Source organism: Triturus cristatus, chromosome 1_2 (assembly GCF_964204655.1).
Source record: "Triturus cristatus chromosome 1_2, aTriCri1.1, whole genome shotgun sequence".
NCBI lineage: Eukaryota > Metazoa > Chordata > Amphibia > Caudata > Salamandridae > Triturus > Triturus cristatus.
Window position 1 is genome coordinate 238,112,051 of NC_140580.1, and position 23,674 is coordinate 238,135,724.

The 23,674-nt window shown below is 47.3% G+C and overlaps 1 protein-coding gene across 6 annotated transcripts in view; it reads right to left on the minus strand.

The window, feature by feature from the left end:
* The window catches only part of SIRT1 (sirtuin 1), a 647,146-nt gene that overhangs the window by 13,436 nt on the left and 610,036 nt on the right, over nucleotides 1-23,674 (minus strand). The window lies entirely within an intron of this gene.

Genomic DNA, 23,674 nt, shown 5'->3' on the forward strand with positions numbered 1-23,674 from the left:
TGTGCATTGGTTCGAAGGGCGGACCCATTAGTCGTGTAAGGACCAAATTTAGATTCCATACAGGGGAGGGTGGTGCCCTGGGAGGAATTACTCGTTTAAGGCCTTCCATGAAGGCTTTAATAGCGGGCACTCTGAAGAGTGACAAATGCTGTCTGTTTTGTAGATAGGCAGCGATCGCTGCTAGGTGTAGGCGTATGGATGAATACGCTAGGTTACACCTGTGAAGATGGAGCAGATAGCATATGATGTGTTGTATGGATGCATCTAGAGGGTTGATTGTATTGTTACGGCAGTACATTACAAATCTTTTCCACTTTGCGGCATAGCATGCTCTAGTGGTAGGACGTCTGGCTTCCATGATGATGTTCATGCAATCAGGGGGAAGGTTAAGGTACCCGAATTCTAAGATTTCAGGAGCCAGATCGCCAGGTTGAGCTGAGCTGGGTCCGGGTGCCTGATTTCTCCATGGTTCTGGGTTAGGAGGCATGGGGAAAGGTGCAGTTTTTGATGTGGTACCACTGATAGTTGTAGTAGCGTGGTGTACCACGGCTGTCTGGCCCACGTCGGAGCTACCAGAATGAGTGTGAGGGAGTGCTGTTGTAGTTTCCTGACCACTAATGGAATTAGTGGGAGAGGTGGAAAGGCGTATGCAAATCTGCCTGACCAGTTCATCCATATCGCATTGCCCTTGGACAATGGGTGTGGGTATCTGGCGGCGAAGCTTGGGCATTTTTTGTTTTCGTGGGTGGCGAAGAGGTCTATTTGAGGATGCCCCCACTGTTGGAAGAATGGGTGAAGAACTTGTGGATGCAGTTCCCATTCGTGTAGTTGTTGAGTCTGTCTGCTGAGCAGATCTGCTATGGTGTTTTGTACGCCTGGAACATGTTGTGCCAGGAGAAAAATGTTTTGGGGAATTGCCCATCTCCATATGCTCTGGGCTAAGCGGGAGAGCTGGGGAGAGTGTGTCCCCCCCTGTTTCTGTATATAATACATCGCAGTCATGTTGTCTGTGCGAATGAGGACTGCTTTGCCTGAAATCTGCTTTTGGAAAGATTTTAGGGCTAGAAAGATCGCCAAAAGCTCCAGATGGTTGATGTGGAGCGTTTTTTGCTGTGGCGTCCATAGACCTTGCATTGTGAGGTGTAAGAGGTGCGCTCCCCAGCCGGAGAGCGATGCGTCCGCTGTTAGAGTCACTTGGGGAACCGGGTCCAGGAACGGCCGTCCCTTGGAAAGGTTTGTGGTGTTCCACCACTGCAGAGAGTGATGTGTGCGGCCGTCCACCAACACCAGATCCGTTAGCTGACCCTGGGCCTGGTTCCACTGTTGTGCTAGGCACTCCTGAAGTGGACGCATGTGGAGTCTTGCATGGGGCACTATGAAGATGCAAGACGCCATCATCCCTATGAGCTTCATAAACACTCTTGCTGGTAGAGAGTGTTGAGGAAGGAATATTTTGCGTAAGGCTAGAATGCCTGTGATTCTGGCTGGGTTTGGATAGGCAATACCTTTTGAGGTGTCTATGGTGGCCCCGAGATATTGCTTTGTGTGAGATGGTATGAGGTGGGACTTTTGGTAGTTCACCGTGAAGCCTAGCTGATGAAGCAGTTGGATGGTGCTGTTTGTATGTTGCACGCATTGGTGGTAGGACGCGGCTTTTATGAGCCAGTCGTCTAAGTAAGGGAAGACGTGAACATGTTGACGTCTGAGGTGTGCTGCTACTACTGCTAGGCATTTGGTAAACACCCGTGGTGCAGTGGTGACCCCGAAGGGGAGAACCTTGAATTGGTAATGTTGCCCGTCCACCACGAACCTGAGGTATTTTCTGTGAGAGGGGTGTATTGGAATGTGAAAGTACGCGTCTTTCAGATCCAGTGTTGTGAGAAAGTCTCCCTGGCAGAGGAGTGGGAGGACTTGTTGTAAGGTGACCATGTGAAAGTGGTCTGAATGTATGTAGGCATTTAGAGGCCGGAGATCCAGAATGGGTCTGAGGGTCTCGTCTTTCTTTGGGATTAAGAAATATAGGGAGTAGACCCCTAGATTTCGTTGATTGTCGGGTACCTGCTCTATGGCGTGTTTCTGGAGGAGCGAGAGTACCTCTTGTTTGAGCAGTGTGGAATGCTCTTGGGACATTGGACGGTGCCTTGGTGGGATATTGGGTGGGGTAGATGTTAGCTCGAGGCAGTACCCTGACCGAATGATTTGGGTCACCCATTTGTCCGATGTTATGGACTCCCATACGTGGATAAAATCTTGTAGTCTGCCCCCGACCGGAGTGGAATGGTCTGGGGGGAGGGAAGGGGAGTCATTGTGCGGGTGGGGTGGCAGAACGGGTATTGTTGGTTTTGCCCCTGCCCTTATTGTTGTTGCCTCTGTAGCCACCTCTTTGGTTGCCCTTTGAAAAGGTATTTTGAGGAGGGGATTTGTAGGAGGTAGAGGCATTATCAGTGGAGGAGCCTCTACCTGTGCCACGAAAGGACGAGCGTCGAAAGGAACGCTTAGAGGCTTGGGTCTGGAGCGCTCCCATAGACTTCGCTGTGTCTGTATCTTTCTTCATTTTTTCGAGCGCTTCGTCTACCTTTGGGCCAAAGAGTGTTTGCTGGTCAAAGGTGTGATTAAGTATTGATGTCTGGACCTCAGGCTTGAACCCTGATATCCTGAGCCAGGCATGGCGGCGAAGCAGGACACTGGTGTTTATGGCTCTAGAAGCAGTGTCTGCTGCATCGAGGGCACACTTAATGGAGGTGTTTGTGATTAGTTTGCCCTCCTGTATCAAGTCATGAGCTTGGCGTTTGTATTTCTCTGGAAGGTGCTGCATAAGAGCCTCTAATTCATCATAGTGTGCTCTATCATATCGCGCAAGCAGTGCTTGTGTATTTGCAATGCGCCACATGTTTGCAGCCTGGTAGGCGGTGCGTTTACCAGACGCGTCCAGAAGTTTAGATTCCTTGTCTGGTGGTGGGGCATCTCCTGAGGATTGGGAGTTAGCCCGCTTTCTAGCTGTGGAGACAACTAGGGAATCTAGAGGAGCAGGGCCCTTGATGTATGCAGGGTCTGTGGGTGCCGCCTTGTACTTTTTCTCTATTCTAGGGTTTAGTACTCTGGCTCTGACAGGGTCTTTGAATACCTCTGTAGCGTGCTTGGTGACACCCTTAAGCATGGGTAAAATAGCAGTGGAACGATCTTGTAAATCAAATGTATCCAGTAGGAAGTCTTCTTCCACTGGTTCCGTGTGCATGTCCACCCCATGGTAGTGTGCTGCTCTCTGCACTAAATGGTGAAACCCTAAAGAGTCCTCTGGAGGAGACGGCCTTGATGGGTATAGGTCGTCTTGAGGTACATTGGGTACATCAGGGTTATTATAATCCTCCCATGGATCTGGGGTCCCTGGTGGGGTGGGATCCATTGGGGCGTCCCCTGGGTCATTGTCCGGGTCCCCGTCATCCGGATCTGGGGATGGGGCCGGATCGTAGTGAGGTAAAGGTGGAGGGGGTGGTGGTGGGAGGGGGGGTGGCAGTGGGGAGGGTACTCTAAGGGGAGAAGTGGCTGAGTCCCTCTTTTTGGGTGGAGGAGGAGGAGCCGGAGCCTCAAGGCGACGCTTCTTAGTAATCACAGTCAAAAGGCCAGTCTTTGGATCTCTGGACAAAGTCTTTTGTAAAGGGTCTGGTGTAAACAGAGCCAATGGCGCCGAGTCGTCTGTCGGCACCGGCGATTTCGGAACCGGAGGTTTCGATGTTCTGTGTACGCCTTGCTTTTTGGAGGTCTCCGTGTGTTTCGGCGTGGAATGCTGTTTCGGCGCCGGAGCGTCGGTGCCGACCGATTTCTGTTTGTGTTTGGTCGGCGCCGAGTGTCCAGGTTTCGGCACCGGTGGTTTCGGAGTCGAGCTGGATTTTGCAGGCTTCGGTGCCGAGTGGTGTTTATCGGCACCGGGCGTCGGCTGGCTCGATCCCGAGCTGCCGTGAGACTTTGAGTGCTTCGACACCGGGCCCGAAGGTGGGGTGATCGAGGCTTTGGTTTTGGTTTTGCCCAGGCCGGCAGGCGAGGGAGTAACCGGAGTCTCTTTGGTTTTCGGTGCGGGGCTGGGAGGGGGCATTGTACTCACGGCCCGCTGTCCTGGTGTTACGTCCTCCAGGTCGGAGTCGTCGGCCTCGGAAGCGCTGACGATGTCTTCTCCCAGTTCGGTGTGTGTCTGCCCCGAAGCTTCGGCGTCGTCTCCGAAGATGTCCGGTGGAACTGTCGAGGATGAGTGCGCCATGGTGCGTCGAGCCCTTCGATCTCGGATCGTTTTCTTCGATCGAAAAGACTTGCAGGCGGGGCAGTCTCGAGCCTCGTGTTCCGGAGAGAGGCAAAGGTTACACACCTGATGGAGGTCGGTGTGGGGAAATTTAGACCCACATTCTGGGCACTTTTTAAACGGAGTCCTTTCCATCGGCCGGGACCGGAGTCGCGGAGGGCCCGAAGGCCGGTGTCGATGTACGGGATGGAAAAAGTGCCGTTTCGAGAGATGAAGATGATGAAGGAACTCGAAGAATCGAGGATTTTCCGTCGAGGCTGGAACCGTAGAAGTTCGAAGCCGGAGCACGAAGTATCACATCCGAGCCCGATGGCGGAAAAAAACAATCTGAGGATGGAGCCGAAGCCCATGCGCAGTACGGACCGAAGGAGGAGTCACCAAACTCGTGACTTCCAAGCACGGTCCAAGAAGAAAAACAAACTGCAAACATCCGGGCCCAACACCAGATGGCGACCTATGCTAAGTGTACAATCTGCAGCTCATATGCCTCGAACATAGAACTCCCTCAGGTTGAGGCGGAAGATGCAGAGATATTGGATTGAGATATGGAACTGGAGGAGATCAGAGGAGCAATAAAACGTATAGCAGGGATAAAACTCCTGGATGGGCTCCCAATAGAGTTCTATGCCACATATGTGGATCTGTTGGCTCCCTACCCGTTAGCCCTCTACAACAGGTCGCGGCGGGATGGCTGCTTACCTAACTCGACTAGAGAAGTAATAATCGTACCACTCCTCAAGCCGGATAAACCGGCGTGGGATCACGCCGCCTATCGCCCCCTCGCAATGCTTAATCTTGATTACAAGATATTGAGCAGCATTCTAGCCGGCCGTTTACTGACCCAGCACTTGTGCATGTAGATCAGGCCGGGTTTATTCCTTAACGGAATACGGCCATGAATGTACGCCAACTGTGTCAACTGCTTCACAATTCAGCGCATGTAGGGGAAGAGGCGTGTATCTTACCGATTGACATTGAGAAGGCATTCGATAGTCTGGAGTGGCCGTATTTGTTTAGAGTCCTATGAGCTTTTGGTCTGGGCGAGGGATTTGTGGCTTGGACGAGGATACTGTACAACCTCTCGACAGCTAGGGTCCGCACGGGGGGAGTGATTTCGGAGGCCTGCAGCGTGGGCAGGGGGACGAGGCAGGGATGCCCGCTGTCTCCCCTCCTGTTTGCACTGGCAACAGAGCAGCTGGCGGTGCATGCAAGATCGGGATGATATTACAGGGGTCTGGACGGGGTGGGTCTGTTCCACTACATTGCTCTGTACGCGGACGATCTCCTAAAGTTCCTTGCCAATGCTGCTGAGGAGTTGCGGGGGGCTCGGGATTTGCTGGCTAGATTGGGACGTGTGGCGGGTCTCAGAGACAACTGGAATAAGACGTGCCTTTTCCCTGTTCAGGGTGGCAGAGGTGTACCACCAGATGTGCTAGACGTGAGGTGGGAAAGCAGCTGCCTGACTTATCTAGGAGCCCGGATCTATCACGAACCCTCTGACCTGCTAGAAGGTAATATCGGAAGGGCGTTACGAACCACCAGGAGCAATTTTGAATTCTGGGGGACCCTTCCACTTTCAGTAGCGGGGAGGGTGGCGTTACTAAAGATGGTAACCTTGCCACACCTACTGTACTACTTTGGCTCACTTCCTCTATGGACACCGTGAAAATACTTCACCCATCTCAACACCATGACCACGGGATTTTTATGGGGTTCTGGGAGATGCAGAGTGGCACTCACTACCATGCTGCGACCCAGGCGGGAGGCGGGATTCGCAGTCCCTGATTTTGAGGCCTATTACCACGCAGCCCAATTTCAATGGTTCACAAAGTGGATGGCCAGGGGATTACGTCTGGGGGACGACCAAGGGGGCATGGGCCTGGACCTGCGCCAGCTTTCTCTGACGCTCCTCTGGCTCCCTCAAAGCGAACGAAAGATCTCGAGGGAGCTGTGGGTGGTGCGGCAGTGCTGGAATCAGGCCATCAGACGAGCCAAGGTGGGACCCCCCATATGCCCCCGAGATCCCGCTGAGGGTCTGCGAGGTACTGACACATGGGGGGGGGGGGGGGGGGGATTGGCAGCGATTGCGAGATTGGGAAGAAGTGGGGGTCTCCACTATTAGGGACCTGTATGAGGACGGCGTCCTCTTACCCTTCCAGGACCTTTTAGAAAGGTATGTCCTGCCCCGCCATGACTTTCTCTTACATGCTGCATTGACGGCAGCCATTCGTAAGCACTGGAAGAAGGGGATGGCGGAACCGCAGACATCTCTCCCCTGTCAATATGTAGTATATGCGGCAGGGACGATCAAAGCGGTAACCTGCCTATATAGGCGAATTACTCCGGAGCTAAGGTCCCCTTTGGAGAGGCTACGCATTAAGTGGGAAGCGGACCTTGGGATCCCTATAGAGGAGAATCCGTGGGAAGCACTGATGGAACGGGTGTGGAAATGCTCTAGAAACGTGAGATTTCAGCTAATACAGTTTTATGTCTTCCACAGGGCGTATCTCACCCCACACAAAATCAACGAATTTTTCGGGTCCCGAACTGCCTGTCCGCGTTGTAAACTAGAGAATGCTACATTTTTACACATGTTATGGGAGTGTCCATTGCTGAACGAGTTTTGGGGGGAGGTAACGACTAAACTAGGTGAAATAACGGATAGAGACATTGACCAGACCCCGGGATTTTGTCTAATACACTGGTTCCCCCACACTGACCATAACAAAGTTACCAGTAAATTCATAGACTTGGGGCTAGTCCTTGCCAAGAGAGAGATTACCAGCCATTGGAAGGCGGTCACGGCACCTAACGCTACACGATGGCTGCGAGAGTTCATTAAGTGGGGTGACTGTGAAGGGATTTTTAGAACGCAAATGGCCCAGAGAGCCAAATGACAAAATGTTGACCGCAGCTAGGGCATGGGTGGCGATGGTAGACTTAAGAACCTGACAGACGACATTGAGTGATCCCCCTCCGCGAGGAGACTTACGCATATGAACTGCAGCATTGCCCTTCTGGAGCGGGTGGCTAGGTCGAAGGGCAGCGGGCACTACGTGGTGGCTCCCCCCTTTTTGCTCCCTGGCACTGAGATACCAGTTGTTCAACAAGGGTGACTAACTCTTAATACTGAGAGCTGACGAATGGAGTGACATGTCTGATGGTGGGAGGGGGGTGCGTGAAGTTGGAGGGGCAGTGGGGGTGTTTTGTTAACTTGTTAACCCGTTAACTACTGAGATAGACCAGAGCAAGGCCTAGCAGAGATGCTTATGGAATTGATCCTCCAGGTAGGGATATAGATCATGACTATCCTAGAACTGCTATCCAAGTGGATGGTCGCAGGTACGGTGTGGGAGGTGGAGACATCAACAGTGAAATTGCTCCCAAGAATATATAATACTACATGTAAAAGATGAGAAGTCACTCATTGATATATGGGCAATGATTCTGCCCAATGATAATACTGCTGGATGTATTATAAATTAATAAAATCTGTTTACAAAACAAATTATTCTAGCTGATGTAAGCCTTGATCGTAACAATCTTATGTACTAGACCCTCTTTACTTAATTCTTCTATCACTCGTTCGTAAACTCACTCTGAAACCACTTGATCTTAATCTCATATCGAAAAAACACTTACGGAAGCACCGCCAAGCACCAATCCCTTCTTATTCTTATAGGACCATGCTATGCTACGAATGGCAGTCAAAACTCACATAATCCAAAGCCTTATTAATCACCATCCTATTACCAAAAATAAACTTTCTCCCAACTTCTACACTTATTAATTGATCAACTGCACAACAACCTCAAACTTCTCAACTTTTAAAACATCCAAAGTACATGCTTTTACGCCAATTTTTCGCAATGTACTTCTCAGCAAGCTTACTTCTCTCCGTCTACTCAGATTAAAACAAACATGCAGGCACACCGCCAAAAAATAGTGATAATCAAAAGTCACTAAACTTACACTATCTGCTGCCTTCTAGCTGCTCATTCAACTCAGCCCCCATCTCAGCCTCAGACTCCACAGAATACTTAGCCTGCATAATTGCGGACTACAGCACCTAACTGGACTCCCTGTTAGTAGCCTCGCAACCACAGCAATACTCCAACATCTACTCCCATAATTTCCAGATAATCTGCCCTGTCCACTGTATCTCCAGCAGAACCTATTCCTATAGTTAAGAATGCCAACTACCAAACCTTCAGCCCTTTAAACAGGCACCCTATTAAGTCAGATATTACTCTGTAACTGCTTCTGGCTAAGTTACTGATAGTTAAAATCAGCTGTTATCCTACCCTCATTCAAGACACCCACTGCTGATCCCTTCAACCCTGCAAATCATCATCCTTGTTTCACAACTTCCATCTTCTAAAATCTTATAACACCTTGTTTTTAATTGCTTCACTACATTTCTTTCTTGCCATAAACTAATCAACCTTTTCCAATCTGGCTTTAGGCTTTACACCTCGACATTCTACTGAAACTGCACTTTGGCATGTGGTAAAACAAGTCTGTTCATGGCACACAAACATTGGCAAAGCCAAAGGAGTCTTTTGTGAAACCCATAAGTTTGCCATTATTTTCTTCTAGATGCTGTTGCACTTGTGTTTGCACACAAGGAGATGATCATTCACGGTTAGAGAAATAATTCCAAGATGGCGGTCATGTGTGTGCATGCAGGCATGACAGCAATCTTTGAATGATTTTTCCTATTGGTTTAAGAAAAGTTATTGAAAAGAGGTTTGCTCCATGCGTGCATGCAAAGTTGATAATCTTAACTTTTTAATTTACTATTCCTGTAACGCGTATACGTGATGCCACACATTTGGAGAAGAGCAATAAGACTGGCATTAGGGTTCAACTGCAGGGCCCTTGGGGAAAATAAAGTAATTAAAAAAGTGGAGGGTGGGAGGCCAAGGGGGGTGGTAAATATTATGCAAGGAGTGGGGGTCTAAAACAGTGCACATATACTGGGTACACGTCAACAATTATTTTTAAAAAACGAAGAAAAAAAAATTCAACAGCGGTGAAGAGCAATAATGGCACAGCGACAGGCACCCCAAAAGCGTGAGCGTGCTGTGAATTGATGAAATGTGAGAGGCTCAGTAGCAGCGTGCAGCTGCCGTCTCCCCATAAAAAGTAAAGGAAGCAACATTTTTAAAATATGTGGTGTGATGGGGGTTTAAGAAACAATGGCATAAAGAGCTTAGGGGCGGTGGGGGTGAATTCACGTAGCCTAGAGGAGTATGTTGCTGCTTGGCCTGCACCAAAAATAATAAAATAAAGCAAGGGCTGGCGGAAGGATGATGGTAAACGGAGAGGGTAGAGCAAGTAGCTGCTGGGCCGCACTAAAATAAAAATAAGAAACAAATTGATCCGGGGGAGAAAGCGAGCAAAGTACTACACTCCCATGCGGTGCTGCAAGTGAAATAAACAAGCATCAACAAAACCAACTTGCCTGGCATGTCAGTGAACGTGCTTTTTGATTGCACGCTTGAGTTGATGAGTAGATGAATGCAACAAGAATTAAAAATGCAATAGGTCTCGCCTTTCATTAAGTTAAAGCCATTTGCTTTGCTATACAATACCATTAGCAAAGCAAATGGCTTTAGCTTAATGAAAGGCGAGACCTATTGCATTTTCAAGGCTTGTTGACTCCTGCATAAGCACCGAGGAGCTGGAGACCAAGGCAGTAGCCGTCGTCAACTATTAAACATCGGACTCCAGTGGCTCAAACCCATGGGGGAAATGCACTGTGTAATAAATGGCCAATCCGACCGTGGTGTCATCTCGCTGGTTCATGCACTCCTAGGCGGCGCTTTAGCCTGTTTGGGGCTTAGTAGATTTATAATCAACTTGCAATTTTGATTCTGCCTCACCCATTTGGGCCAACGCCACAATTCTGCTTTTACTCAAAATGAAGCCTAGTACAAGTATGTGCAGACAAAGAATGGTAGACTCCAGTGGCCGACAGACCTATTGTTCAATTAGGTGATTCATTAAACATGAGTTTGTACAGTTAACAGCATATGTATCTGAAGGACAATTTTATACCAGCTCCTGAAAGGTACTGCTAGAATTAAGAGGCAACCTGAGGACCAGATTATACTGCAGAGTTGACTAAATTATGTGGCAAGAAGATGGAAATGATGTGGCACAGTCTGGGCAGTATTACTTCACAATGTTTGCACTTAAACATACATTAGTATAGTCTGTGTAAGCGTTTTGCCTCATAAGAACTAGTTTAACACCTGAATACCACAACAACTAAATGTTGGCCATGGCCAGTTATCCTTTGAAAATGGTCCGTACTGCATGATACTGCCGGTGGCACGCTTATGCAACCTTTGATCTGTTTAAGTCACAGATCATTTACAGCTGAAATCTGCAAATTATGCAGTAGCTGGTAGATTCGATGGCAAACGTGGCAAATCCATAATTATGAAGAACACACAGAAGCAGAACTGCCTAATTGCCGTAGCCCTACCTAATTGCCGTAGCCCTACCTAAAATGTCCAGGCCACTCAAATTAATCGTGAATATGATACTGGCCTCATAATTGTATGCCAATAGATGCATGTGGAAAAAGTCTAACAATTCTAAATACTCTACAATTTGATATTTCATAGTAAGAACTCCACACTCGAACATGGATGCACTTTTCACAACTATTTACTTCCCTTGGGAAAGACTGACAAAAACTTCACCACAAACCAGGAAAACAACCATGCGGTCAGAGAGCTCTCCATATCACTGCCACTGCACAGCTGAGAGTCAATCACTGTTGCTCCAGGTAACATGACGTGTTGAAACTGGCGCATGAGTCACGGTCTTTGCCACCAACATGTTGTATTAGCGATCATAGGGGCAGGCTTCACAGCTCTTTCTGCCACAAACAATTGTGTTTATCAGGTCGACAATCTTTCACTTACACGTGTGAAATGCTTTCCTCCCTTTAAACGAAGCTGCAAAGATCCACTGAACAAGTGTTAAGTTTACACTGTCCAAAAAACTGTAATTATTAAAAGCGTCAGAAGCCATGCTGTTCACACTGAAACACACCTACTGGTTCCATAAATAGCCATGTAAAGACTACATCACGCTACCACTACACATTATGGCTAGATTTCTACGTGTTAATTTAGAATTTTTTACAGTGCTACTCTACCCAAGGAGTGTGAGAGTACTTTATAAGCAAACCGAGAAACCCTGTTTTGTTTTGCGTATTTGTTCTGTCTTTTTCAGATAAATATGGCAACGCTCTCCTTACTTATAGGGTATGGCTTCTTTCTCCTTTTGTTTTTGGGTTTTTGAAGAAAACTGGTAGGATGATATTTTGATATAAGTGATATTTTGATTGAACCTTTGGTAAGAAATGGGGGTTTGTTTTTAAGATTACTTCATCCTTGTGGATTTGTAAGTATGGTTATTGTATTGTTAAAGCCTGTAGCTCACTTACTCTCCGTAGGGAAGTAATAGTGATGAGAAAAGTTGTCTTTAGAGTAATGTGCTTGAGGTCTGCTGAATGCATGGGCTCAAAGGGTTTTGCCATTAGTTGAGCAAGTACTGTATTTAGGCTCCATGCAGGAACTGGTGTTGCTCTAGGTGGGGCAATTCTTTATGATCCTTCTAGAAGCCTCTTAATTACAGGTCTTGTGAAGAAACTTTTGCATGTTTTCCTCCTTGTGTATGCTACTATGTTAGCCAGATGAACCTTTATGCTTGAATAGTTGATGTTGTCCAAAAGGTCATTTAGGTATGTGATGACAGTGTGTTGATGGAATTGATTTTATTCTCAGCGGTGCACCAGGTGGTATATATTTTGATGCATAGCAATGTCTTGTTGACCGTTTCCTTGCCTGTTTCAGAATTTCTATTGTTCGTAGAGGCAGCTTGAGGTGGCCAAATTCTATGTACTCAGGTGCCAAGCTGCCAAATGCAGCGTTGCTGGTTCCGGGTGAAACATTTGTCCTTGTTGCATTTAAATTTAATTTAATTTAATTGTGGGTTTATATAGCGCTAGAATTGACTCCCGGAGGAGTATCTCCGCGCTTCGACCGCTGGGGAACCCGTCCTGGCTCACCCTGAGAGATGGTCCCTAATGGGTATCTCTAAGGTGCGACCAAGCATCCCCGGCGGTCTGGGGGGGGCCGTTGTGAAGATGAGGCAAGCTAATGCCCAGAGTTGCCGAGTGTGGTCCCTGACTGGAGTAGGCACCAAGGCGAGAATTATCGAGCCCGCTGACCCTGGTCCACGACCCTGCCGCATCGGGAATCGAACCCTGGTCCCGGGCCGTCCTCTGCTTACGGGTCTGCCGCCTCTAACCAGTGAGCCACACCTCTCCGCATTGTTAGTAGGTCCTTGTCTGCTTTGATTTTGATCTTTTCCCCCTTGGATAGTTGCAGCAGGGTTGAGTACCATGTTTGCCTTGGCCATTGAGGGGCAATGAGGATCATGTTTGTTCCTGGTTGATTTTCTTTTTCTAGCACTCTTTGCATCAGGGGTATTGGTGGAAAGGAGTAAGCAAATGTCTGACCAGTTGAGTGAAAGGGCATTCCCCTTTGACAAGAGAGGTGGAAACCTCAAGTCACAGAGATGGCATTTCTAGTTCTGCACTGTTGCAAACAGGTCTATCACTGGTGTTCCCCAGAGGTTGTAAAGGTGTTGTACTGTTTTCTGCTTCAACTCCCATTCGTGGGAGCAGTTGCTCTGTCTGCTCAGCTGGACCGTTGTAATGTTGACTACTCCTGAGAGATGTACTGTTTGTAGGTTGATTCTTTGCGCTACTTCCCATTTCCTGATTGCTTGTGCAAGTTTGCTCAGGGGAAAGGACTTTGCACCTCCCTGCTTGTTTAGATAGAACATTGTTGTTGTATTGTCTGTTTGAATTAGGATAGTCTTCGCCTGGATGTGCTTCTGGAATGCTTTCAGTGCAAGAAAGACAGTTTATCTCCAGGTAGTTGATGTATTTTATGGAATCCTGTTTGTTCCATTGACCACATACTTTAAGCTGGCTGTGATGTGCTCCCCAACCGTTGAGGGATCCGTCCGTGGTGATTGTCACAGATGAAGTTGGGTTCCTGGAAGGTCTCCCCTGTGCTATGTTGTTCGATTCCACCATTGTATCTCTGCTTCCACCTTTTGTGTAACAACCACTAGATCCTTCTCACTCACTTAAGGCATGTATTGGCCACATTTTTAACTTCGTGGACAATAGACCTTGCTCTTTTCAGGCAGTTTATTGAGCATCTCCTTTATTTCGTCCCATTGTTGGTGGCTGTATTTAGTAGGGCGTTGGAATTTGCAATGTGCCATTGTGTTGCTGCTTCCTTTTCCATTCTTCTCCCCACCATGTCTATTCTCTTACTCTACTTTTCTGGTGGCGGCCGTTATTGGAGACTGCATTTACCCTTCTTCTGGCTGTGGTGACAATAATTGAATATGGCACTGTGTTTCCTTGAATATACTTAGGGTCTTTTGAGCAGGCCTTGATTTCTTCTCTACCCTGGGTGTTACACCCTTGTTTGAAGCTGGTTCCTTCAAGGTTTCTTTGCCTTGAGCCAGTATGCTAGGAAACATTGGGAGGTATTGAGCCCCCTTGATGGCAGGGGCCAGGGTTTCCAGGAGAAAACATGCGCCCCTTTTTTCTTCCTCGAGGGCGACTCCGAAATGATCTGCTGCCCTTTTGACTAAGCCATTGTAGAAAGCTATGTCGTCTGGTGGTGATGCTTTCGAAGAATAAATGCATACCTCCTCCTCTGGGCTCTCGGTGTCGAGGTCATTCTATGAATCCTCGAAATTTAGAGATCCTCTTTTTCTGGTTGCTCCCCGTATTCCTCAGGGTCTTCGTCACGAGGTTCTGGGGTTGGGGGGTGAGTTGAAGATGCAGCGCACCTTTGCTGGGGGACGGACCTTCCACTGCAACCCTGCCTACAAGCCCCAGGAGTCTGAGGGGCAGTGCCGGACAGGCGATCCCGCCCTTGCTCACCGGGCGTTCGTACAAAGCACCTCGCGTCTCCCGCTTCGCGGGAGACGCAGCACACCTTTGCTGGGGGACGGACCTTCCACTGCAACCCTGCCTACAAGCCCCAGGAGTCTGAGGGGCAGTGCCGGACAGGCGATCCCGCCCTTGCTCACCGGGCGTTCTTACAAAGGACCTCGCGACTCCCGCTTCGCGGGAGACGCAGCGCACCTTTGCTGGGGGACGGACCTTCCACTGCAACCCTGCCTACAAGCCCCAGGAGTCTGAGGGGCAGTGCCGGACAGGCGATCCCACCCTTGCTCACCGAGGGCGTTATTAACAAGCACTAGCTCCCGCATCGCGGGACGCGCGCGGGTGGCCGCCGGGCTAAGAGGGGCCGAGGGAGGCCGGGATGGGCCACCCATCTAACATCGCCAAATGGGTAAGCGCAAGCAGGGTAATCCCGCGGATGGGGGAAAAGACGCCAAAGTCCCCAGGAAATCGGAGTCCATCATATCCTACCTGTCGTCTGCTGTGGGGGTTCTGACGAAGGAAATAGCAAATGCAGAGTTGGAACTTGGCCTACAACCAACCCCCTCACCCTGTAACCCGCTAGAATCCCCGACCAATAAGGGGCCCAGCGTCCCCTTGGAGCCAGTGGTGTTTGTGGCTAAGCCCCCTGTTACCGGTGATTTGCTTGCACCCTCGATAGCGAGTAACATCAGCCAGGAATCAACTGTCACGAACATACGGGGATCAGTTAAGGGTCCTAAGAAAAAATCTAAGAAGACTAAAGCCAAAGTATCGCTAACGCCCGGTACTGCCGCACCTTTTGATACCTTGGGGGACGCGATAGAGTCACTGGTCATCTCACGACTGGAGCCAATCCTCACAGACTTGGCTAAAGACATTGTGGACACCCTGAACACTTGCGTTGCTGGACTCTTAAAAAAAATGCGCCCAAATCGATGATTTTATGAGAGAGTTTAGAGCACAGAACACATTGGGCATGATTGTAGCTAACCAGGGGACATTGCTGAAGCACACAAGTCCAAACCCCTGTTAAGTTGTACCAGTACATATACTTCAGAACAAGGTACGGATGCCGCTTCTCACCATGCAGTTAGGCCCAACTTACAGGGGGGTTCCCATGGTAAAGGGCAAAGTAGTACGAGCAGTTTTTCAGCTCGTCAAACCCATGGCTTGGTTAATTGGCCTCTGATTGCCCTGTTAGACTCGACCTACCCCCAGAGGCGGCGCCCCTGGTGGCAATTCTTGTAGGAGTCCCGCAACTGCAGGCTGGGGAGTCTGAATCAACTGGAGCACTGATGAGGAAGGTTAGCTCTTGGTCCGAACTATTGTAGCGGAGGGAAAGATATCGCCACAAGCATAATCATGGCCAGAAGGGTGGGGTGGTTAGGGCACCGGCCGAAGACAATTAAGGGGGATTGTATTGTAATTAATTTTAATAATCCCAATATGGTACACAAAATGTTTTGGGATGGATCAAAACCTGTACAGGAGGGGATGCTTCCAGTCTCTCTGGAGTTTTTTTTACCCCTCCCCATTACTCCCCCAGGGGACTTTTAGCCCCCCCATTAATAACCTTGCCCGTCATAAGGCCCTGTTACCTTGTGGCTCCCATCCAGTACAACAAAATGACCCACGACATGAGACAAAGGGGGCCCAAATCTTGGATGGCACAGGCAGCATAGCCCCCCAACTACACACAAATGAGGCACAGGCACCACTTCTACCGCTAGGCAATCGCTTCAGTCCCCTATCAAATATAGATTCCAATGATTGACGGACGGCCATAGTCAGCCCCCAAGAAGTCTACCCCACCACAGGAGTCGGCCCGGCTGGCTGCAAAATTATTAGTTGGAACATCGCTGGCATCAGACAAAAGAGGTCTGATCCCATTTGGATTGACTTCATAAAAAATCACGACATTGTAGCGGTACAAGAAACATGGGACACCTCATTAAGTTTTCACTTAGATGGCTACACTAGTTTCCTGGTCCCAGCTACGGCGGGTATAGTGGGTAGACAAAAGGGTGGGCTCATTTTCCTGTTTTCCGTAAACCTTGTGGGCTCTTTTAGGCAGCTGGATTCTGGTTCCTGCAACTTTTTAATAGTAGAATGGGTCATACCCAATTTTAGAAATGTCCTTCTGATTAATTTTTATAATCTCAGGGAGAAGGAAAATCTAAATTCACATATAGCTGCCCTGGGATCTTTTATTTCTGAACACAGTATTAATCAAAGCACAGCCTATGAGCTTATCTTAATGGGCGATTTTAATATTCACCCTTGTGAGGAGGGTTGCTATGAGGGGGCGTTTGAAGGACCACCTGGAGCTGCGATACCACACTTTGAGCACACCAGGCAGGGGGAGGCACTTGAAGAACTTCTAGCCAATTGCAACGTCTTTGAATCTGACCATATAGAAGGGGCGGTCAGGATTCCCACCTTTAAGGGACCAAGTTCGGGAACTGTGATAGACTATCTATTCACTTCAATGGGCCTTTTGCACTTGGTCAGGACATACGGAGCAGTTCCCTCGATCTTTAGTGACCATAATACAGTAGTTCTTGAGCTGAACTTTGGGGCCATATCCACCACCGAGAGCTGCACACATGGAGTGGGGGTTTCCTTAGTTACAAAAGATCAAGGTAGGAGAATAAAGTGGAAGCGGGTGGTGCCTGACACTTTTTTGGAAACCCTAACTTCTAAGGTAGAAAGACAGCTATCTGTTTGGATAGTGAGCGAGCAGATAAAGAAATTATAAGTGCTTTTGAGGTTATTTGCTCCCAGATCGCAGTGGACCTCACCAACACAAAAAATTATAGTGGCAACTCCGACCCTAGGTGGTTTGACAGTAGCTGCTCCAAGGCACACCAGGCATTACTCCAAGCACTAAAGAAGAGCCCTAAAGATGGGCGAGTATAGCTAATCTACGTAAGGCCTACAAATGAGCCACCCAAGGGCGTAAGGATTTCATCAAAAGGGAGGCCTGGGATAAGCTACTGTCATTAGATGTCCTGCGGGATAGTGGCAAGTTTTGGGCTACCATTAATGACCCTTTTTTTTCTGGCCTAGAAAACTCCAACATGGATTGTGTCATACAAGACGATGTTTGGCTACATCATTTTGAGGAGATTTATGGAGCTGGTGGCATAAGCAACCAGGGTCTTCCGGTAGTAAACTATCCCATGTCCCAGATCAACTTTAATCTGGGGGAGGTTGAGAGAGCAATTAGAGAAACACTAAAGAACAAGACGCCTGGCCCTGATGGGGTTCCGGCATATTTATACCTAACTGCTCCCGCTTTCTGGGCTAAAATTTTGACTAATGTCTTTAATGCTTCTGCCTCCAATGCATTCCCGGCTTCCTGGTCTACCTCGGTCATAGTCCCGATCTTCAAGAAAGGCCAGCGTAGGGATCCCGCTTGTTACAGGCCTATTTCCCTGCTAGACTCTGCAGCTAAAATCTTGGGCAGAGTCCTTCTATATAAACTCAGGGAAAACGTGGAGAGACTAGGGGTGCTGTCCAACCTACAATATGGCTTCCAAGAAAAGAGGCACCATGGACCAATGCTTAAATTTACATCTATTAATAAGCAAATATACGGTGGCCAAGGTTGGGTCCCTATTCATGGCGTTTATGGACCTATCCTCGGCCTTCGATTTGGTGAACAGGGCTAAGTTATGGAGGATTTTGGATGACATTGGCATCGATCCCCCATTAATTAACTTTTTAGCTGCTCTACATGAAAAGCTTTTCGCCTCCATCAGGGTAAACCAAGAGGGCAGATGCACACGCCAATTCAGATCAGGAAGGGGGGTTAGGCAAGGCTGTGTTCTGGCCCCCCTCCTTTTTACTATCTACATTAATGCCCTGGAAAGCTTTTTGGGCACCACTAAGGCAGATGTTCCGCGTGTAGGAGATCTATTAATCCCGGTGCTCCTATACGCGGACGACGCAGTTCTACTGGCCCGTACAGGGGTGGGATTGCAAAGGTTGTTGGACTCCTTTGCCTCCCTTATGGATCAGTTGGATCTGAAGGTGAATACAACTAAATCCCATGTCATGGTTATGGGCAAAAACAGTTGCAGACACAAGACTAAAACCTTTTACTGCAAGGTGGTGGAGGTGTCAAGGGTTCGCACTTTTCCATACCTAGGTGTCCTTTTTGATAACAAAGGATCCTGGGCACCCCAAATAAAGTTAAAAAGTATTACCAACGCAAGGTCCACTAATGCCCACATGGGTTTTTCGAAAAGGCTGGGGGCGAGGCCAATGGATGCCCTGTTAAAGGTATATAATGCAAAATGCATGGCCATCGCCCTCTATGGTGCCCCGCTGTGGGGCTACGTAGCACAAGATCAGATGCAAAGAGTTGAAAATAGGTTCCTGCGATCCCTTCTGTCGGCTCCTCAATCCACTCCCACTTTTTCTATTCATACAGAGGTAGGGATTGATTATGTCACTGATAAGCTGAGGTTGGCCCCCCCTGGTTTGTTGGGCGAAAACATGGCTAAACAAGGAAATTGGGCTGAACCATGTCATACTAACAGACATTGTTGCCATGGATAATGTCAAGAGGATTCCCTGGGTAGAGTACGAGAGAAAGTCCTTTGTCGACCTAGGGCGCCCAGAGCTCTTCACATCCCCAGAGAATATCTGTGAGAAGGATGTCCCGTGGATTAGGTCTAATTTTTTGGAGGGGGCAAGGCTGACCAGGGAGGAGATGGAGCTTAAAAAACCAGCAGTGAGAATGCATTACGCCCTAGTCACCTCGCCCTCCCTGGAACCATATTTGCAACTTGTAACTAAACCTTTTCATAGATTTTTATTGATTAGGTTCAGATTTAACCTAATCCATTTTTCTTTAGGAAGTTATCCTGTGTGGGCAAAACCGGAACACAGCATGCCCTGCAGGTGTGATAACTCCTCAACTCAGGACACCTTACATTTTATCATGTTTTGTAGTTTTTATTCTGACATAAGGAAAAAATATTTGCTACCCTTATTAAGAGAGAAAGGGTTTATCCAAGTCAGACCTGCTATAATTTACCTACAGATGCTGAGTTGCACTCGCGATATTTTCTACATTGCTAGTTTTTTGGTGGCAGCTATGAGGCTAAAAAACAAAAGATTGCCCTCCCTCGATGTCCCTGATTGAGGTTCCCTTTTTAGAAGATAATATTTAATGCTGATTTGCACATACGATTGTTGGTTCCTAGATTTGTATTCAATGACCTTCATATGAACTTGTTTTTATATAGTGTGATTTAGTTCCGCTCCTGTTTTAACGAACATGTTTAACTGAACTTTTTATAAATTGTATAGCCAGGATCGCAAATTGTTGGGACTTTTTCGTGTTTGTGTGTGTATTCTGCTTTTATGATTTTAAGTAATCGAATAAAGTGCTTTGACTGACTTGAAGATTTCTTCTCCCTCTGCGTCTTCCGCCTCTTTGGCGTCGACGTTTTCTGGTTCGGCAAACGTGGTTTTAGGGATTCGAAAATCCTTCAAAGAAGCATTGAACTCCTTGTTTTGGAGGAGCGTTGCCATTTCGTCTTCGAGTCTTTTACTTTTCTTTTCGACCTTGAGAGCTCTCTCGGCATCGGAGGCCGGAGATTTTCTCTTTTCACTAGCGACCACATCCGGTTTCGACGGCGTAGTGCTTTTCTTCACGGGTTCGTGTTTGGCCTTTTGCTTAAACGTCTTCACCGATTTTCCCTCCTCTGTAACTTCTGGTTGGGTTCCATGGGGTTCTTTTAATAGCGGCTGACCCTCAATCGCCTTTTTGCTCGGCATCGGGGCTGCCTTGAGTTGCGCCTTATGTTTGTGGTCCTTCAGTTCTGATGGATGTATATGGTGTTTTACCTTATCTGTTTTCTTCATTTTTTCGCTCGCCTTCTTATGGGCGAGGATTTTTTCAGAGTCCCCTTCTAGAATTTTGCCGTCAGATTCTTCGTGTGTCGAGTCTGCTGGCACTCCACAGTCTACCTCGTTGCTGGAGCAACCCAGGTCTTTGAGGGATGTCTTCTTCGTGGTCTGCAACATCGTGGCATCGTCTTTGGTTTCGAGAGCTCCTGAGTGTTTGACAGGAACGCCACGCAGGCCTCACAGTCCTTGTCCTGATGATCCTTGGGCAGGCACAGGTTGCAGACGTTGTGTGGGTCGTTGAGCGTACTTGTGGTGAACCTGAGACAAATCTTGAAGGGTTTATTTTCCATGTCCCTTACCTCGCCATTTGTGGACCGACTAGGTCCTCTGTGGTATCATCAACGTTGCTCTACTCTTGTCCCCCGGTTACGGCGTCGATAAAAGATGAGATTCGCAGTAGCCTTTTTTCAGTTTTCTTGAAGTTTTTGGAGAAAAACCTGAAAAATCTTAGGAGCTTCCAGTCTTGCTTCCAGACCCAATGGCGATAAAAAGATTCTGAAGATGGCTACCACGCACGTCGACCTGCAGGATACCATTCAACGTCACATGGATGACGTACCCGGCACCAAATGGTGGTAGACAGACACCAAAACAAGAAAAAAAATCCGGAGCCAGCCACTAGATGGTGGAATAATGCACAGCGTGTGAATCCAGAAAAGGATTCACGCTGCAAAACTTTGATCATGACCAGGAAGACCAGCAATCTAAGTAATGAAGATTACAGCATGCAAGCAGGACATTACCTCCACATCCCTTTTCTGCATCTCAGTCCTCATCTTATGAGCTTCTATCCAAGGAATTTGTAATTAATATAAAAAATATATAAGGCCAAAACAAACAATCTTTACACTGAATAGAAGCAACACCCTGCATTTTGATACCAAAAAAAAAAAAAAATACTCATTCAGACTAAAGTCCAAAACACCTGAGCCAAAATTAAAGGATAAGATCCTCCTCTACTCTTGCAACCAATAATGGCTCATGGTATGAGAGGCTGCCAAAGTAGCAGATTTACAAATGTGCATAGAGAGGGGGTGTGGCCAAGGCATGGACTGGCTTCGCCAAGGCCTAGTGGAGGTTGAATTTGCAGCAGCAGGCACCAGTGAATTTAAAGAAGTGGGACAATAAGGAGCATACACTGGTTCCAACAATACTGCTATTGGCCCAAGAATTGCCTCGCAATTGAGCACAGACCAGACTTTAAGACAGCCAAAGTGCTGCATATCACTGCACTGGAGATTGGAGCGATTTTATAAGTTAAGGCAAGTGCAGCTTTTAGAGATTGGTGTCAAGTTTGGAGAGAAAATACATTCTAGGCGGCAGCAGGTGTGAAAAATGTATTTTTATTCGTTATTATGAACATATGTACTTACATTTGAAATGCTCTGAATATTTCTCATCAAAACTTTGGTGCCTTGCTGTGGTGTTTTCAAGTCAGCACAAACAGACTTGTTTTGCTCGTGTCTTCACACATCTGGTGTTGACATACCTGCCCTTTGCCCATCTGAGACTAATCTAGCAATGTTTATATTTCATTGTTCAATTGTCTGCAGTTGTAGGAGCAAGCAATGTCAACTAGTAAACATTTATGGTTGTTTGATTCATTGTCTGCCAATCTATTAAGAAACCAGCAATGTCCACTGAGAATCTTTGCGCTCATTGCATGTTAGTATTTGAGGACCTGAACCAAACGTCAACCTTGTTACTGTGTTAGAGCTTGTTCCCTATGTAAATATTTTGCACAGCCTCAGCTCGTGCCATCTGTATAAACACCGTCACTGAACTATGTAATTTGTCCACTCTGGTCATAGCCACCTGAGCGCTGTGACTTATGTGCACTTGCGTGTAACTATTAAATACAAGTTGCTTTGACAGACCTTCGACTACTGGCTTCTTTATTTGGAAGCGGAGACTAAAAAGAGCGAAATGGCGAACATGAAGAGGACTTCACCGAGAGACATCCAAAAGGTTTAAAGACTGTGGTCATGGAGGTGGGACCTGGGAGCGACTGATCGTGGGGCACTCTGCTATTTAAAGAGACCGTTTCTCAAGAAGCTGCCATCAGAAGTCCCTAACAGGCTTCTTGACAACAGAATTTCCCCAGCTGTGGCCCCCGGACTGATCCTTTTGGAGTAGGCATTTTGCCTAAATGCCAGTGGCTGGACGTCATCAACAGATGAAAACAATTGGCGAGATTGTTCTATTGTATTAGTATTGGAATTCTTCGTGGTATTAGAATTCTTTTGTATTGGCACTGGAATTCTTTGTGGCATTAGAATTCTTTTGTATTGGTACTGGAATACTTTGTGGCATTAGTATTCTTTTGTATTGGTACTGGAATTCCTTTGGGTACTGGAATTCATTGGTAGTGGTCTAGACGTTTTTGGTATTGAAACCTTTGGTATTTGTAAATAATTAGTATTTTGACCGGTCGTATTGGTTAGGATTGTCGACAAATATGGGCACTAAGTGTACTAAATTGGAGAAATGCATTTTGAGTTGTTTAAGTTCAGGGAATATGTTAGACATAGAAGTCCCCACTCCATTTGAAGATAGCCCAGGTTGGATTTTATTGATAAAAATAGAAGTGTCCATGAATGTGTAAAACAAATTATGGGCCAAGTATACCAACGAGAATAAGAAGGAAAATGCTTACCCAGTATGCATCTGTTCTTGGCATGTAGAATCTCATGCTTTGCATAATATCGCCATCTGGTGTTGGGTCCAGTTGTTTGCACTTTGTTTTTCTGGAAGAAGTTTTTCCTAGTCACAAGGTAGGGGACTCCTCCCTTAGATGATGGAGCCGATGACCATGTGCACTATCTTAAGATTGTTTTCCACAGAGGGGTAGAGAATGGAGTGGTAGTAAAGAATAGAGATGTTCATGCATAAGTATTTGTAGTAAAACAGAGAACAATAGCAGTTAGAGGTACCCGGGGAGTTGGGTGGGTGCATGTGATTCTACAGCTCTACATGTCAGGAACAGATGCATACTGGGTAAGTAGCATTTTCCGTTTTGAGGCATGTGACCTATAGATCACATGCTTGCATAGACTACAGCAGTCTCCCCGAAGCAGTGGCTATCCTGTAACTGTTGGAGTTGTCTGAAATAACGTTTTAAGTACTGCTTGGTCCACATTAGCTTGTTGTCTTGCTAACACATCTACACAATAGTGTTTGGTGAATGTGTGTGGTGTAGACCATGTTGCAGCTTTGCAGTTATCAGTAATAGGGGTATTTCCTAAGAAAGCCATAGTAGCCCCTAACTTGCGAATGGAATGTGCTCTAGGGGTTATTGTGAGAGTCTTTTTGATAACAAATCTGAATACACTTGCCAATCCACCTAGCAATTCCTGATTTGGAGATAGGATTGCCTTTGTGAGGTGGTGCAAAAGCTAATAAGAGTTGTTTGGTTTTCAAATGATTTTGTTCTTTCAATGTAATACAAAAGAGCT